At 50.5% G+C, this 17,135-nt stretch overlaps 1 long non-coding RNA gene across 1 annotated transcript; it reads right to left on the reverse strand.

Moving 5' to 3' along the window:
• Positions 1-3,649: 3,649 nt before the first annotated feature.
• Positions 3,650-11,602, reverse strand: LOC130543317 (uncharacterized). Its single transcript, XR_008958568.1, has 5 exons — positions 11,321-11,602; positions 10,703-10,727; positions 8,786-8,874; positions 6,879-6,950; positions 3,650-4,030 (listed from the first exon to the last, which is right to left on the reverse strand). It is a non-coding gene; the product is annotated as an uncharacterized LOC130543317 (long non-coding RNA).
• Between the last annotated feature and the right edge of the window lie 5,533 nt (positions 11,603-17,135).

The raw sequence follows: 17,135 nt of genomic DNA on the forward strand, positions 1-17,135 counted from the left end.
GGTCTCCTATGAGCCATCATAAAGGAGAATGCCCTGGTCTCCAACCATAGCGCGGGGGTGGGGGGGTGGGGGGGTGCCCTCATCCCTCACTGCAGAGGGGGCTACCTTGGTCCCCCACTGTAGAGGGGGTGCCCTGCTCTCCCGCCATAGAGAGGGTGTGCCCTGGTCCCTCACTGCAGAGGGGGTGCTCTGGTCCCTCACTGTAGAAGGGGGTGGGAACATGAGGAGGGGCCCCAGTGAGGCTGTAGGTGCCAAGAACTTAGCTGTGGTGGTTGGCACCACTCCCCTCTGCCTTTGCCGGTGGTTCCCTCAGCAGCTGGATAAATGCTGGGTTCTCAAGGTGCAGTGGGGATGCCTCTCCAATTTCCCTCCTCAGCCATCACTAATGGATGACAGAACAAGTTTGCCTTGCTGACTAGGACAGAGAGCACAAAGAGAAGGTGCAACTCTCTCAGCCTGTGACACCCCTTCCCCCCACCTCCCCCTCCTCCACATCTGCCTCTCAGGGGATAGGGCACTAGAGCCCATACTTCCAGGCTCCCTGGCCCTATCATCTGTGCCTCATCCATCTCTGGGACCTGGGGTATGCACATGACATGCACAGGGCATGCCCAGAGAACAGACCCAGGGCAGAGGCCAGAGTGGCTCCAGGAGGTGGGAGTCCTGGTCCCTGGTACAGGGAGTGTGCACTAGGAGAAGAGAGCTCAGCTGTCCGGGTGCGTCTCTGGCCCACACATATTCCCTGCTCTGTTCCCTGGGGAGGGCGTGCCTGGCTCTGGGTACCTTTCAACAGCACAGGCTTTGGCCTTGTGGCGGATGGATGAGGAGTAGGTCTGCTGCTCTCCCTGGGGCAGCTCTCGCACCTGCACAGTGAAGTAGTGGATGGGGGGGCCCGTTGCTGCCCGGGACCCACTGGAGCCGGAGGCTGTGCACAGTCACTTCTGCCAGTGACACCAGGAGCTCTCGGGGGGGGGGGGCACTGGACGCTCTGCAACCAAAACAGAACAGACCAGGGACACGTGACCAGCTGCTTCTCCAGGAAGGCACCATGTGAGCTCAAGCATGAGGACACGGGCTGCCTATGAGGGCAGAGAACAGGGAGCTCATTCCCAGTTCCGCAGGCACCTGCGGCTCCCTCACAGCCGACTCTGGACCTGCCCCAGCCTGGACCTCACGGGAGACCCTGGCTTGCTTCCAAAGCGCTGTTCTCTCCTGCCAGAGACAGTCAGACAGACAGGAGGATGAGCCCACACATGCTCCGTGGCAACCACACGTCCCTACAATATCTCGAAGTTGACACCTGGGCTCTGCTGAGCACATCCAGGCCCCTGTGGACTCTCCCTGTGATCTCAGGCTCAGTGCATCTGTCATTCTGACTCCTTCTTCCTGGAAGCCAACCCGAGCCTGAAACACAGACGGTGTCCCACTCGGCTCCTCCGGGGCGTGTCACCGCCACTCTGTCCCCACAGTGCTGGCGACTGGGATTGCAGAGCGCAGGGAGCGGGGACCTGGCTCCCGAGCGTGGATCGTTCCCAGCATGCATCTCCCCGTCCCATCAATTGCAGCAGAGGAACCCCACAGAGGAAGGAATAATTGATTAATTGTTTATCATGAAGATGATTGATCCTGTTGAGAATGTGTGGTGGGTAATGAAGCAGTGATGATCGCCGACCCTGAGGTGATGGCGGGAGGAGCCCTTCCACCTGACTGTGGTCGGCACTCCTCTGGGAGCACACACTTGGGCTGTCAGGGTCCTCCTCCCTCAAAGCAAGAGCCCTGCATCCCCTCACCAGCCACAAGGACCACCCTCCTGGGCATACTGGCAATTGGTGAAGCTCTGCTGGGGGGGGGGTCTGCAGGCCCTGGAAGACATCCCCTAAGCTCTATGGGCCCAAGGCAGGTGGTGTGGGTGGTTGGCACGTGGGCTGAGGTGTGGGCATGCATCCCCCAGCCCCAGCAGCAGCAGCCCCGCTGTGGACCAGGGTGCCTCCTGGAGGGCACTCCTGATAATGCTTCCATCTGGATTTAAGTCACGTCACACCTTTAGCAAACCTGGCTTTCCCTGTGCCTTAGAAAGTGCTGAATTTCCCTATGGGGCTGCATCAACTCTAAGGAAGATGGCAAGAGCCTTTGGGAGAGGCACTCAGGGCCCTGAGCATGCCCCGGACAAGGGGGAGCCTGAGGACCTGGGCCAAAGCTGCAGGAGGGGTTCTCCTGGCACCTGTCCCCAGTCTCGCCAACCCCACCCCTGTGCTGGCAGCTGCAGGTCAGACAGCGCTATGTGCCAAAAGCCAGGGGCCAACTATGCATGGCTGTCTCTCCACCCACCTCAAGCTTTGGTGTCTCCAGTGACTTCAAGGCTTCCTTCCTCCAGTTAGCAGTAGAGGTAATCTTTGTCAGAGGAGGGGCTGTGCATTTGTCTGCATCCTTGGGGGACTGAGGCTCGGCGGTTGAGGTCGGGGGACTCACAGCAGGCTACAGCCTTCCCCTGGAATGTGTGGAGCCCTGGAAGATCCGAAGCCACAGATGGGGGACACCAGCGTCCCCCCGTTGGCCATCGCAAGGGTCAGCCGTGTGCCTGGGCCGAGCAGCCCTGTCCTGAGCAGCTGGGTCTTCCAGCCGGGGCGGCCTCCGAACAAGTGCCAGAGCTCAGTGGGCCCTTCCACCTTGTGGGGCATCAGCTTCCCCAGCTGCTCAGCCTGCTTGTGAGGGAATTTGAGAGAGCAGTGAGCCGCAGTGCCTGGAAGGTGGCCAGAGTGTGGTACGGGCTCAGTGCATGCTAGGCTCCTTTGCCTTCTACCTTTTGTAGGTTTCAGATCGGCCCTTGGGATGGTTTTCCAAGCACTCTGGGCTCAATTCATGCCTCCCTAAGACTGTCTAGATCTTCTCCTAGAGTGATCCCGCAGGCCACGGGGTCACTGGCTCACATTCTGAATGCAGCCATGGCACCAGCTCTGTCCCTGGAGTTCTGCGGACCATGCTGGCCCTCAGGCTTCCCAAGAGGCCACCAGGTGAGTGCAGGGAACAGAGAGGGGAAGGGCCTTGCCTAAGGTCACACAGCTCCAGAGCCTGATGCTTGGGGACTCCCAGAGCCCACCCATTTACTCTGTGCGCAAGCACCTTCCTGTCATCCTCTTCCCTGAGACCTCTGGGTCTGGTCCTGATCTCCCAACCTGGAGTTGGGGTGGCCCTGGAGAGGGAGTCTGCTGAGGCAGATTCCAGAGTGAGGCTGGAGGGCATGTCAGGTGCTCGCTGAGATGGGAACCCACAGCAGATTTCTGTAGGTGGAGGAGACTGAGTGTCTGTGGACGGTGTCCACGTCACGGCCTCACAGCTGTATCCCCGGCAAATGACTGAAACCGTCTGGGCCCCACTTCTGTAGAACTGGGGCTCACAGTGCTTTGTTCCCCAGGCCTTTGTGAGGATAAACCAAGACAATGTACAATAAGCATCTCACCAGTGCTTGGAACGGAAGCAGCATCCGTGGAGACAGATCTCCCTATGATGCTGGGTAGAAAACTTGTTTATTGAGCCCCTGCTGAGATGGGCACCTGGTTTTGACCATCAGCGGTCAAGTGCCTGGCTTCAGGGAGCTGCGGTCCAACAGGATGTCTCAGAGCCACCCTGGGCCAGTTACACAACCTCGCTGAGCCGCGTCTCCAGCTTTAAACCTGGGACATTCCTGTCTTTCTGGTAAATGTCAGGCTGTGCAGACATGCAACAGTGCAGGCCCTGACCCAGGAAGCCGTGGACCCAGCAAGTTCACGGCTCCCATTTAGGCCCAGCTCTCCTCCGCACAGCACCACAACAGTGGACTTGGGCCCCGGGCTCGTATGTCTCTTCTCAGTGCTGATGACAGCGGCCACCAGCGGCAGCCCCTAGTGGTGTTTCGTCTTGGCCAAAAGCCTGAAGATGTATGCCGACTCCAGGGCCAGCTTGGCTGCTGTGAACTGCCTCACCGTGGTCTCCATCTCCACTGTCGTGAACGTGCTGGGGCTGTTGCTGGCCAGGCGGTAGGGAATCTGGTACCCTGTGGACAGGGCAGGAGGACCACACATTGGTCACGTCACCCCCCTCGGACCCCGCATTCCCGCCACCCTGCCACCACCACTCTGCTTTCTTTCCCTGACATTCTTCCTCCTCTGCCAGCATCTGAGAGGGAGGGCACAGCCTTGGTGATGGATGGAGACTCTGAGTGCTGGGCCCCCATGACCCTCGTTCCCCTTCATCCTTCCTGCCACCAAGATGTGGACACAGTTTCATCTTCCCCAGGGCTGTTGCAGCTGAGAGAACATGGCAGGAACCAACCAGTGCTGGTGAGGGGCAAGCCCAGTGCTCCCTGCTTTTTCTCTTCCTCCTCACCCCTCCTGCCACTCCCCCATCCTCCCAGGGCCAAGAGCAGTGCCTCCTCCTAGAATGTTCCTTCAAGTGCGCCCTTCTCCCATGGTTACATGTCTTTCCCCTCAGTCATCCTCCCCATCTGTCCACAGATCCCAGCTTTGGGAATGGGAGCTGGTGCCAGCTCAGCACTGTCCCCTGCTGTCGGCCCCTCCTCTGCGCCCACCCCCAGGAAACCCCAGCGTGCCCCCCTTCCTGGGGGTTCCCCTGCAAATAATACCCCCCTGCCAAGGAAGCAGTGGGGTGCATGTTATCAGTTCTGGGGGGCTTCTGCAGCTCTGAATGGCTCCTGAAGTTCCTTGGTTTTCAAGGGATTGCAGTTGATGAGATGTTATGAATGACCAAGCCTCCCAACCAGGCTGCGCCAGACCGCCTCCACGCATGTGTGAAGAGGCAACGCCAACTGTCAGACCCAGCCCGGGACCCAGCTGTGCTCCTGCCCTGATTAAAACCAGAGCTGGTGGGGTGCAGTGGCATCCACAAACACAGAAGACAGCCAACCTGCTCATTGACAGATGATGTGGGCCTCAAAGTCGGGAAATCGTGGGGTCCAGAAAGAACTTGTGTTTACTCAATAGATGTGTGCCCCACGAACCCAGAAAGCTCTGGATCAGCAGAGGGGCTTCTTGGGTCCGTGACAGCAAGGGCAGAGTGGTGACAACGGTTACTGTCCCCCTGGACTGTGCTCAGTCAGCCTCCAGGCCTCCCAGGTCCCTTTCTGCAGCCACCTATCGCAGTCAGTCCCTCCCAAATGTCCCCTGGGGGACACACTGCCCCTCCTGAGGACCATGGCTCCACAGTCGGACCCGCAGCAGCTTGCCTCCCCTGGGCCTCTCTGCTCTGCACTCTCCTCCCTTCTGTTCATCACCAACAGGCAGGAGCCTGTTCGGGTCCATCCAGCCAACTCCTGGTGGACCTGTAATCCCAGAACTGACCTAGGAAAAATTCCTCAGCCCCTCAAACTGCGAGAAGTGCCTTCCACTCTCTGTTCCGCTCACCACCTACTTGTTTACAGGCCACATGCCTTGATGAGACCCTGGACTCCCTGGAGACCTGGAAGGCATCTGTCTTGGCCTCCCCGCAAAGTCCTTGGAGTGGCAGGGTTTCAGGGCCCTGAAGTGGAATCATGCAATATTGGTCTTTCTCTCCATGCTTTATCTCACAGAGCATAATATGTTTTGAAGGTCCGTCCATGTTGGGGCATATTTCAAAATTGAATTCCTTTATAGACCTCCAGTTAATAAAAGTGTATCGATATTGTTTTGCTAATTATAACAAATGCACCACACCCATATAAGATGTTATTAGTGGAGGAATTGGGGTTGGGGGGCGTGGGTTATGGGAACTTTCTATATTATCTCTTCAACTCTTAGATTTGTCTAAACCTCTTGTTGTCAATAATGCCTATTAATTTTTTAAAATCCAAGAACACTCTTTCAGGGAGCGATCTGTGTCAGCCAATATTGGTTCGAACATCAGCTGAAGGTCTGTACGTTAGCTAAAGATGTTGTTTACTGGTAAAGGTGAGCCCATTCTAGAGTTAGAAATGCACCTTGACTGCTGGAGTTACAGCGATACTGATTGACTTGATCATTTGCCTTTGCATACAGAAGAGAAGAATGTGGCTTCACATTTTGATGTTTTCTCTTACATATGGGTCACTGAATAAAGTAGCATCATTCTTCTTGAATGAACCTAATGAGTCCATTCCCACAGTACCTTCAACTGGGTCATTGGTAGGGTGCCCCCTGTTGTTTGGCCAGAGGCAGAGTTTTCAGAATCACTGCTTGGGGTCAGGTGATACTCTTGACTTCAGGCAGGAGCCGCGAGCACCTGAGAAAGTTACGTACACCCCTCTGTGTCTCATTTGCCTGTTCTGAGATGTTGAAATGTGACTGTGGCCTACTTATTAGAATTATGTTATGAGGCTAAAAGTAAATAAACACAAGGAAAGCCTTAAGAAAAATAAAATAAATGACTGGTGTTTCATAATCGCCCTAAGTGTTCAAGCACTGAGCGACTGCAAGAATAAGGTAGACACTTGGTGGTGGTGGAATCCAGAGAGGGGACGTGGATGGCTCCACACCAAGAGAGGATGGACACTCACTCTTAGCTTTACATGGGAAGGATGCTTTACTGCTCGTGGACAATACCTGTTACCATCTCCTGTAATCCTCAGGTCAGCCCTATTGAAGTGGGTGGGGGCAGAGCAGGGGCTGTAAGCCATATTCTAGTGGGAGGCACTGAAATGTAGAGAGATTAAGTGACATGCCAAGAGTTACCAGTCACTTTTGCCAACATTAGAGATAGGTTTCTTACAGGCTTTTTCTATTTATGCACTTCCCACCAAAGGGAACACTGTTCTCATTTGGGGCATAGGTAGTAATTCCTCCAAGTCGTGTGCCTGAATCATCAAAAGTGGCCTCGGTTTGGAGTTGACACAGGAGTTGGAATTCCCCAACGTTCCCAGAGGGACGTACCATGGGGGGTCCGCGGATGGATGGCACATCCAGCAGTCAGAAACCCAGGAGTGACATCAGGGATGTTCTGACCTATCAAGGGTAATAATTAGTAGAATGATTAGAATAAGAAAACGGGAGTAAAGGGGTCATTCTGGGTGAATGGCAACAAGGGTTTATGGGAAATGAGAAGAATTATTTTAACTGAGCAGATACAAAACAGAAAAAGAATTAAATGGGAGTCTTGGCCCAATATCTTGTGTGGAAACTGCCCACTAGCCATCACAATTTGCCTGTTCTGAAAATCTTGGGGCAACTGCCTGCTTCTGAAGACTGGCTATTTCCAGAGGATCTCTGAGAAGCCTCAGTTGGAGTAGCCCTCTAATTGTGTGAAATTCTGATTTTTTAAATTATTTTATTTATTTTAGTGGAGACATATGAAGCCAAGGGTGAACTCCCACTTTGTTACACTGCTTTTTTTAAAAACAGTACCTGAAGGGGTCCCTTCAGGGGATGTGTAAGGGCAGTTTTTCTCTGATGTCTCTTCCTGAGGTTGAAGATCATGAAGAGGTTTCTAGGAAGATTTCAGGAATGGAGGCCTGAAGCTGTTGGTGAAAAACTTGGGCCCTATTACAAGAGCTCTTTGCAATATGCTGCCATGTCTGCACGTAGTAGGGTAGTGCAATCTAGTCTGGGTAGTGAAATTCCTAGAGATAAGGAACTTCCAGCTACTCATTTAGTGGGAGAGCCCGTGTGTTCCCAAGTGAATGGACTGGAGAGCCATCATCCCTAATGTGTATTTGCACCCAGGGAGCTCACAGGTTTCTGAAAGTTTTGCTACTTTAAATGGAAGGATGAAAATGTTTTGCCCACTCGAAACAGTTTATGTCTTAAATAATGAACTGTGTTACAGCAAAATTGTAATTTCTTGTGAAACTCTATATTTCTTTTTGGCCAAGGTTGAGAGCAAGTAAAGAGAACCCTTTTTAGAGGCTTTTTTGTTCTCTGGACAAAGTCGGAGATCATTCACACGTTGTATAAGAACTGAATTACAAGGGAAACTTAGATTTCCTTTTTCAGTCTTGATTGAGCACACGGGAAAAGGAGAGGGGCCTTCAGTGAACTCCTGGGCCATGACTGTCCAGGTATGCCACTGTTCTGTCCAGGAGAGAACAAAAAGGATATACCCTTCTGGTCTCTTAGTGAAAAAACTTTGGATTCAGAATTTCTTTTGGAGGCCTCAACATAGCATCCAAAATGTGCTGCCCATTGGGCTTCCTCCTTTCCGATGATGCTTCTCAAATGAATGATTTTGCTCCAATCAGGTTGTCTAGAGTTGGCCCTGAAAAGCCAAATCATCATTGGTGAAGTCGTGGGGAACAAGAATTCGGATTGTGATGAATGTACACATAAGCATCAGACATTTTTTTCTGGAAAAGGAGAGGGGTTAGGTTTAGAGGATTCCCAAGAGAGCTGGTGAGAGTTGGTAGAAATAGAACATTTGTGCATCTCGTGCCTTGGGCCCCCAAAATGACAGGGCTGAAGAGAGAGATGATAGATTTGAAGATCCAAGAACATCAAGTGCCTGGAGGAGCCCAGATCCTGCAGGAGGAGGATCATAACAAGCAGGAAAGAGGAACTTGGCCAAAGCTACAAAAAGGACCTTATCAATAAGAGAGAGGAGAGGGGTGCCTGGGTGGCAAAGGTGGTTAAGCTTGTGACTCCTGGTTTCGGCTCAGGTCATGATCTCTGGGTCCTGGGGTCAAGTCCCATGTCAGGCTCTGCCCTCAGTGGGGATTCTGCTTTGGATCTCCCTCTCTCTTCCTCTGTCCCTCCCCCACTCGTGCCATCTCAGTCTCTCCCAAACTAAAGTAAATAAATCATTACCAAAAAAAAGGAGTATAAAAATGAAAGAGGAAATAAATTACATGCAGATGGTGGATCTATGGGTCCGAGTCTTCGCAACCTGCGAAGTCGTCTTCCTTACGGACGACAGTGAGCATCGTCATGGCCTGGTCTTGGGAAAGGAAAGGGGACAATCAGGGTGAAGTGAGGACTCAGGCCACTGCCCCTGGGATTATGTCCCCAACCCCAAAACTCAATGCTGCCCTCAGCTCCGCAGTCCCCCCACCTCACCACCCATGGGGCCGTGATCCCTTTACCTCACTGATGAGAAAGGCGTCCAGGGTCTCTGGGCCCTTCCCAGCCCTCAGATTTCATAACTGGGACCAGGAAGCAGTGCCTGTCAGCCCATTCTTTCAAGAAGCAGCCACAGTGGTGCCCATGACTTTCTGTCCCCATGATTTCCTACCTTCCTCTGCTCCCTCCTGCTACCCTCCCTCCTCTCTCCCTGCATCATTAATTTCTTATTTCCCTTCTCCTGTCACCTCCAACAACCAGACTGTTCTCTGCAATGGGAACAGTGGAGGAACGATCATGGGTTTACTGACACGCTCCCTAGTCAATCAGTTGATCAATGAGCCAATGCAGCTAACATGGAGGCGGCTGCCATGGGCCTGGGGTGATGCTGGGCCATGAGAGTGACCATCAACTGGGCAATCAAGTGACTGCCGATGCCTGGGCTCATCTTGGGCACTTGAGACACACTTCCTATTGATGACAGCCCGTAAGTGTCCTAGCCCAGAGAGGAGATGAATGTGACAATAGAGGTAATGGTACTTGTCCGAATTCCCCTAGTCTGTCAGTGGGGTGACGGGCAATCTCCAGCTGGTGTGGCCACATAAACACCAGTACCTGCAGTGTTCACCAAAGTCCCTGAGACCTGGAAGGACTAGGGGAGGCCCCGAGCAGATGGATGGAAGGTCCGAGGGTGGGCCGTGACCACGATGTGGGGACCAGGCCCATCGCTGTCAGTGGGATCTGACAGGAGCAAAGACCCTGGCCCCACTTCCCAGAGCCTCTGTCCTGGGCCCAGTCAGCCCCAAGAGACCAGCTCAGAGGGACAGTGAGAGCCAGTGTGTGCTGCCAGCCCAGCAGCCATCACACAGGCCTCTAGAATTCCCGTCAGCCAAGGAGGGTCTCCAGGCAGCTGCATATGAGCCTCTCTCCCATGGAGCCAAGTGCAGGTCTTGCTCTGGTCCCAGTATAATGGATGTGGTGAGGAGAAAAGAGAAATGTACTCCAGGATGTACCTCTCACTTCACCTCTGCAGCAGAATGACTCGGGGAGTATTGCTCGCTATGAATAGGGTTAGAGCATATGGAGGCATTTGGTTCCCAGGAATGAGCTGAGGGTCACCGCTTGGCCTCCTGCGGTAATAGGGCTATAATGTGTGCCCTGTGATGAGATTTCTTTATCTCGTCTTTTCTTTTCTTTTTTCTTTCTTTCTCTCTCTCTCTCTCTCTCTCTCTCTTTCTTTCCTTCCTTCCTTCCTTCCTTCCTTCCTTCCTTCCTTCCTTCCTTCCTTTATTTTTTTTGAATGTGGACAATGGCCATTGTGCAGTGGCAGTGGGATACACCTCCTGGAGAAATATGCAGTCTCTCTCGCTCTTTCCATCTCTGCCTCTCCCTCTCTGCATCTCTGTTTCTGTGTCTGACTCTCCCTGTCTCCCACACAAAAACACAAACAATCATACAACATAGAGCCACAAGACACCCCAACCCCAAGCCTCACGCACACACACCCACACCACACACAGGGAATACAATGGCTTCCTAGGACTGTAGACACATGGACACACTTTTTCACCTGGGAAATCTCCTGTCCACCACACCCCCACAAACCAATCAGGGTGGCTCGCCAGACTGAGGATTGCTAAGGATGCCCCACCTGCATTAACATCTAGAGTTTTGTCTCAGGAAGAGGCTGATTCCAGAATACGTACTACATTCAATGGATGGTGCTGTCACCTGCAGGTACAGAAAAGAGGACACAGTGAGGCTCAGGTCATGCTACACAATGTCTGTCTGCGTGAGCTTTATTTCCCCCAATGACTTTAGGAACCCAGATGGAACACAGTGGTTGAGTCCAACGACCCCAAAGTAAGTGAACTGGATGCCTTAGGAAGTTGTTTTTCCTGGGGGACATGTCTGTCCAGTCCATTCAGGACCGTGACTACAAAATGCTTCATCCAAGCAGGAGAAAGTGTTACTGAGGGACAGGATCCTAACACAGCATTTAGAACCAGGTTTGGTGTCACCAATGGTAAATGTCTTCTCGAATCAGCTAACGGTTGGCAAGAGACAACCACTCAATGCTCTCCCCATCGGGGAAATTACATATGTATAATCTCAAAAGTATATATAGCTTTTTACATAAAATCTGTATATAAAAATAATTTCATTTCCATATACAAGCAGTTGACATTAGGAAAATGATTTTTGTTTTAGTATTATGTTCAATTCGCCAACACAGAGTATACTGTCTGAATTTCATCTGAATTTGATTGGAAAGAAACCCAGAAAGCAACATTTGTTCCTCGGGGATAGACAGGCGAGCTCACCTTGGCAAGAGGCAGGCCCTCCTCCTCTGTGATCCTCTGAAAAAGCCATGACCAGACAGCGCCATCATCAGTCACGTCTAGAAGGACACAGAGTACCTGTCAGTGTATTGGTGGTGCTGCTCAAGAAAGATGCGGGGAGGGGCTCCTGGGTGGCTCAATTGGTGAACCATCTGCCTTCATCTCAAGACAGGACCTCAGGGTCCTGGGATCAAGTCCCGGATGGGGCTTCCTGCTCAGCGAGGGTCTGCTTTTCTCTCTCCCTCTGCCCCTCTCACTTGTTTGTGCTCTCACTCGCTCTCTCTCAAATAAATAAAATCTTTTTAAAAAAAAGAATGCCTCAGGGAGTATTGCTCGCTATGAATGGGGTTAGAGCCTATGGAGGCATTTGGTTCCCAGGCATGGGCTGAACGCCACCACTGGGTCTCCCCCGGTAATAGGGCTATAATGTGAGCGCTGTGATGAGATTTCTTTATCTCGTCTTTTCTTTTGTTTGTTTGTTTGTTTGTTTCTTTCTTTCTTTCTTTCTTTCTTTCTTTGAGAATGTGGACAATGGGAATTGTGCAGTGGCAGTGGGATACACCTCCTAGAGACATATGCAATCTCTCTCTCACTCTTTCCATCTCTCCCTCTCCCTCTCTGCATCTCTCTGTCTGTGTCTGTCTCTCCCTGTCTCCCACACAAAATCACACACTCACAATCACACCACATAGAGCCATAAAAGACACCCCAACCCCAAGCCTCATGCACACACACCCACACCACACACAGGGAATACAATGGCTTCCTAGGACTGTAGACACATGGGCACACTTTTTCACCTGGGAAATCTCTGGTGCCCCACACCCCCACAAACCAATCAGGGTGGCTCGCCAGACTGAGGATTGCAAGGATGCCCCACCTGCATTAACATCTAGAGTTTTATCTCAGGAAGACGCTGATTCCAGAATACATACTGCTCTCGCTGGTTGATGGTGTCACCTGCAGGTACAGAAAAGAGGACACTGCGAGGCTCAGGTCATGTTATACACTGTCTGTCTTCATGAGCTTTATTTCCCTCAATGACTTTAGGAACCCAGATGGAGCACAGTGGTTGAGTCCAACGACCCCAAAGTAAGTGAACTGGATGCCTTAGGAAGTTGTTTTTCCTGGGGGACATGTCTGTCCAGTCCATTCAGGACGGTGACTACAAAATGCTTCATCCAAGCAGGAGAAAGTGTTACTGAGGGACAGGATCCTAACACAGCATTTAGAACCAAGTTTGGTGTCACCAATGGTAAATGTCCTCTCAAATCAGCTAACGGTTGGCAGAGACAACCACTCAATGCTCTCTCAAAAAGGAAAATTGTATGAGATCTATATGTATAATCTCAAATATACATTGTCTGATTTTCATCTGAATTTGATTTGAAAGAAACCAAGAAAGCAACATCTGTTCCTGGGACAAAGAACTTCTAGCTCACCATGGCGAGAGGTGTGCCTCCAGCGCTGTCTCCTTTGATGGGATCGATGTCTTCCTCCAAGGCATCTAGGACACAGAGTACCCGTCAGCACATTCCTCTTGTTGCTCAAGAATATTCATGGAATGTTGCTTGATATGGACATGAGGCTGGGGTGTATGGAGCCAGCTGGTTTCCAAGCATGGACTGAAGTGCCCCTGCTGGGCCACCCACTGCAGTAAGGCTCTAAAGTGCACAGTGTGATAACATGGCTTTGGAGAAGGGTGATATCATGCAGTATCTGTCTGACATATCTTCTGGAGAAACATGTTTCTCTCTCTCTCTCTATCTTTCTGTCTTCTCTCTTTCTGTGTCTCTGTCTTTGTCTCTCTTTCTCTTGCTCTCTCTCTCTCTCTCTCACAAACACACACACACACACTCACAATCACACTACACAAGACACTAACCCCCAAGCCTCATGCACATACACCCACACCACCCAGGGGGAATGCATTGGTTTCCTAGGACTGGAGACACATGCACATAGTTTCTCACCTGGAGTTTGCTTTTCCCCACACTCCCAAGCCTCAGTCCTACCAGGAACCTGGAATCAGATGGCTCTCCAGACTGAGGACAGTGAGGACATCCCCCCACCTGCCTTACCATCTAGAGTTTTTCCTCAGCAAGGGACTGATTCCAGAATACGTACCACTTCCACATGGTTCTGGGGCCACCTGCATTTACAGAAAAGAACACACCCTGAGAGTCAGGTCATATGCACACTCTGTCATCACTGGTTCTCTTGGTGACTACTGAAAACCAAATGAGAATCAGCAGGAAAGACAAAGGCCTGGAAAGGAAGCACAGCGTGCACCTGTGGAAAAGGCATGAGCTTTTCCTGGGGGATGAATCTCTCAAATTCCCTGAAGCACAATCACAAAACTCTTAATTCAGGGAGGAAAAACCACTTCTGAGTAAAAGGTCCCCTACCACACAGTTTACAACCTTCCCTCCCAACACCCCAAGAAAATGGTACCTCACGTCTAAAAACTACACTGTCATGTTGTCATAGCTGAACTCACTTCAAAAAGATGAAACTCAAGTAAGAAACATTTCTTTCTCAGGCAAAGACAGCCAAGCTTACCCTGGATGTGTTGGGCCACAGTGCTTTCTTGCCAAGGTCCTCCTTGGTAGACTCTAAAAGGACACAGAGTAAGTGTCAGTCCATTGATGGTCCTACTTGGGAATTACTCTGTGATCACTGTTGATATGGACATGGGACAAGACTGTATGGGAGTGACTGGTTAAGAAGCATGGGCTGAGCTGCTGCTGGGCCATTCTCCTTGGTGGGTGAGGAAAAGCCAACAAGAGGATGAGAAAACGAAGGAGAAACAGACCTTTGACTTTCTAGCTTAAGGCAACCTGGTCGATGTGAGTCAGTTAGTCTACAAATAGGTCGCCTGGTTGCACACTGTGGTGTCGTGAGGGAGCCCCACCCCTCCCTCTGCCCGTAGTGAAGTCTCTCTATTTGTTCTGCCAGGACGAAGCTCCTCCAACTGGCCATCCAAATGGGAGACAGACTAGAGGACACAGAGTACCTTCCTGCCACGGTGCTCTATCTCATGAATGACTCAGAGTGCTCTGCTTGACTTGAACGACAGAACAGTGGAGATGGATGTGGTTGGTTAAACAGCATGCAGTTGCCAATGGCAAGATTTGATTCCTTCTGATGGTTGAGTAATTTACAGTGTATCTATATTACAAACTGAGGGCTGCTGAAGGGGGGGGTTGGTGAGGGATGTGGTTGGTTTAACAGCATGCACTTGCCAATGACAAGATTTGAGTCCTTCAACAGTTGAGTCATATTCCCATATATCTAGAGAACACACTGAGGCTGCTGAAGTGGGGGGATGGGGTAATTGGGTGATGGGCCTCAAGGAGGGCACTTGATGGAATGACAACTGGCTGTTACCGCAACAGATGAACCACTAAGTTCTACCCCTGAAACTACTAATACAGTATATGTTACCTAATTTGAATTTAAATTAAAAAAGGAAAGCCTGCAGTTGGCTATTGGTGAGCCCCCTTCTTCATGGAAGGAAATGCAGAGAAGAGAAGCAGCAAAGAAGGGAGAAACAGAGTCCTGGCTTTGCCATTGAAGGCAAAGGTACACCTGAAAGAATAGAATATGGTGTGTCAACTCAACTACTTCCATTAAAAAATAATAATGATGAAAAATAAAGACACTCTAAGACAGAAGATAGTCCAAAAATTTAAAAATATGAAATAAATAAAAATAACATCATTAATCTTATGGTATTTTTCCGTCCAGTGTGTGTCTCATGTATGTGTTCACTGAGTCGGGTGGCTCTCCGTGCTAGCAGTAGTCATCCACTAATGGGATGGTCCTTTACAGTGGGAGGCCTGGGTTCCTCCCGACGTCCTCTACCCCAGCTCTGTGAGAGAGGTGCAGGAAAAAGAGTGGACCCTGGGTTAGTAACCAAATGTTACTTGGAGTTCTTATTTGTCCTTGTTGCTTGGGTGTGTCATTGCCAGCACTGGAGGCTTTCTGGGGCTCAGGGTGATCACACAATCAAAGAGCACTAAACTATCTCTTGATTCCCGTTTGGGGCCAGCCTCTGAGAAGTGAACCAACACTGAGAGAGATTTACCAGGTTTTTCAATGTTGTGCTTCAAGTCTCAAAATCTGTGAGCTGGACAGACAGTTTGGACCTTCTGTGTGCTTTCACACTAAGGGCTATGCCCAAGTCTGCCCTCCATGTGACCACTGAGGCCACCTCATGATGGTAGACAGTACTTGGGATCTCTGTAGACTCATGCAGTTCAGATATATACACAGGCCTTGGAAAGATCCTGCATGGTTTCTGTTGAACCCATGGCTCAGAGCTATGCTTGTCAGTGTGGTAAGTGCAGTTCAGTATCTCAGAGTAGCAGCATGGGCCCAGCCACCTGGGTGAACATTTTGGCATTTCCACTTAAGAGCTTGTGTGCTTGGCTGCATTCAGCTCTGTGCCTCAGTTTCTCCATCTGAAGAGTGCCCTTAGCAAGCAAAGTACTGCATTGGTGGTGAGGGTTGAATGGTTAGTGTAAGTAAAGCATGCCGTGGAAATGCTCAGGAAGGTTCCTTGGAGGTGAAATGTCTCATCTGAGATGCCATAACTTCACAAAACTCAGAGCTGTAGTCAAACTCTGCTGTCCAAGCTCCCAGGCCAGTGCTTTCTCCACGATAGGTACCTGCTTTGTCTAAAAAGGACTCCTTTATGTTAAGCCAGACCCAGTGTTTAAGGAGTCACATAAAGGTCTCAGAAATGCTTTTGCTGACTGCCTGAGGACACACTAAGTGGCCATTTCCCAAAATAATGTGCATGATGCTTCCAGAATGAATTAGTTGCCTGACCTGACAGCTATCTGGTCCAACATGACGAACACCAGTTTACTGGTGGGAGAGAGAGCTTATGTACCTAACATACTTGTGTTCTACAACGTGTGAAACTCTATCATCTTGTGTGATTTCCTCCTCCTACATGTGAGCACCTCAAGCTAAGACCTGCTGCCCAGTCATGCGAATGACCAGAGCTTCGCCTTTGAACAGCATGCTGGATGCATTCTCAGGGGACCTGACCTGTGCATTACCTCACAACCACATGAATAGAGGCTCGTGCTTTTCTAAAGCTGGAGCTCTATGTGCACAAGGATGCAATTGTCTACATACAGAAATTCATATGTCTCTTCATCTCAAAACATTACCTTTTCTTTTTTCTATGTTACTAACTCCCTATGTACGTGCGTATCTATCCAGCTCAGTCAATGGGTTTCTTGGTCTGTCATTGTGTGTGAAAGGCTGGATACTCAATGGATATATGTAAAGACACATATATTCTCTATTTTCACTAGTCCATACCTCTGGGAGGGTAACACATTGAGTGAAAGCATATGGCTGATATTTCTGTAAACCTCTAACTTAGGATAACAGCCAATGTAAAAGGTGGAATGTCAAAGAAAACGTGTGTTTTGCTATGTAAGCTGACATCTAGACACAGGCTTCTTGGCTGTTTTTGGAGACCTGGTTATATGAATGGAAGCAGCATGTGCCCAAATATCTTGAAGTCAAGACACATTTCAGGAGAAGGGAGATTGAAGGCACATGAAGACAAAAGTAGAGGGCTCCACATGCAAGGATCATGGCAATCACTGTCCACCCTACGAACAAGAAAAAGCCTGAAGACACTGAAAAATCAACCACTCTCGGATCCATGGAGAGGGGAGGACACAGGACAAACCATGGCCCTGAGGAGACAGGAAAGGGAACACAGGGAATCCAGGTTTCCTGGAGCACAGACTCTCTAGCAGAATATACT

Source organism: Ursus arctos, unplaced genomic scaffold, assembly GCF_023065955.2.
Source record: "Ursus arctos isolate Adak ecotype North America unplaced genomic scaffold, UrsArc2.0 scaffold_11, whole genome shotgun sequence".
NCBI lineage: Eukaryota > Metazoa > Chordata > Mammalia > Carnivora > Ursidae > Ursus > Ursus arctos.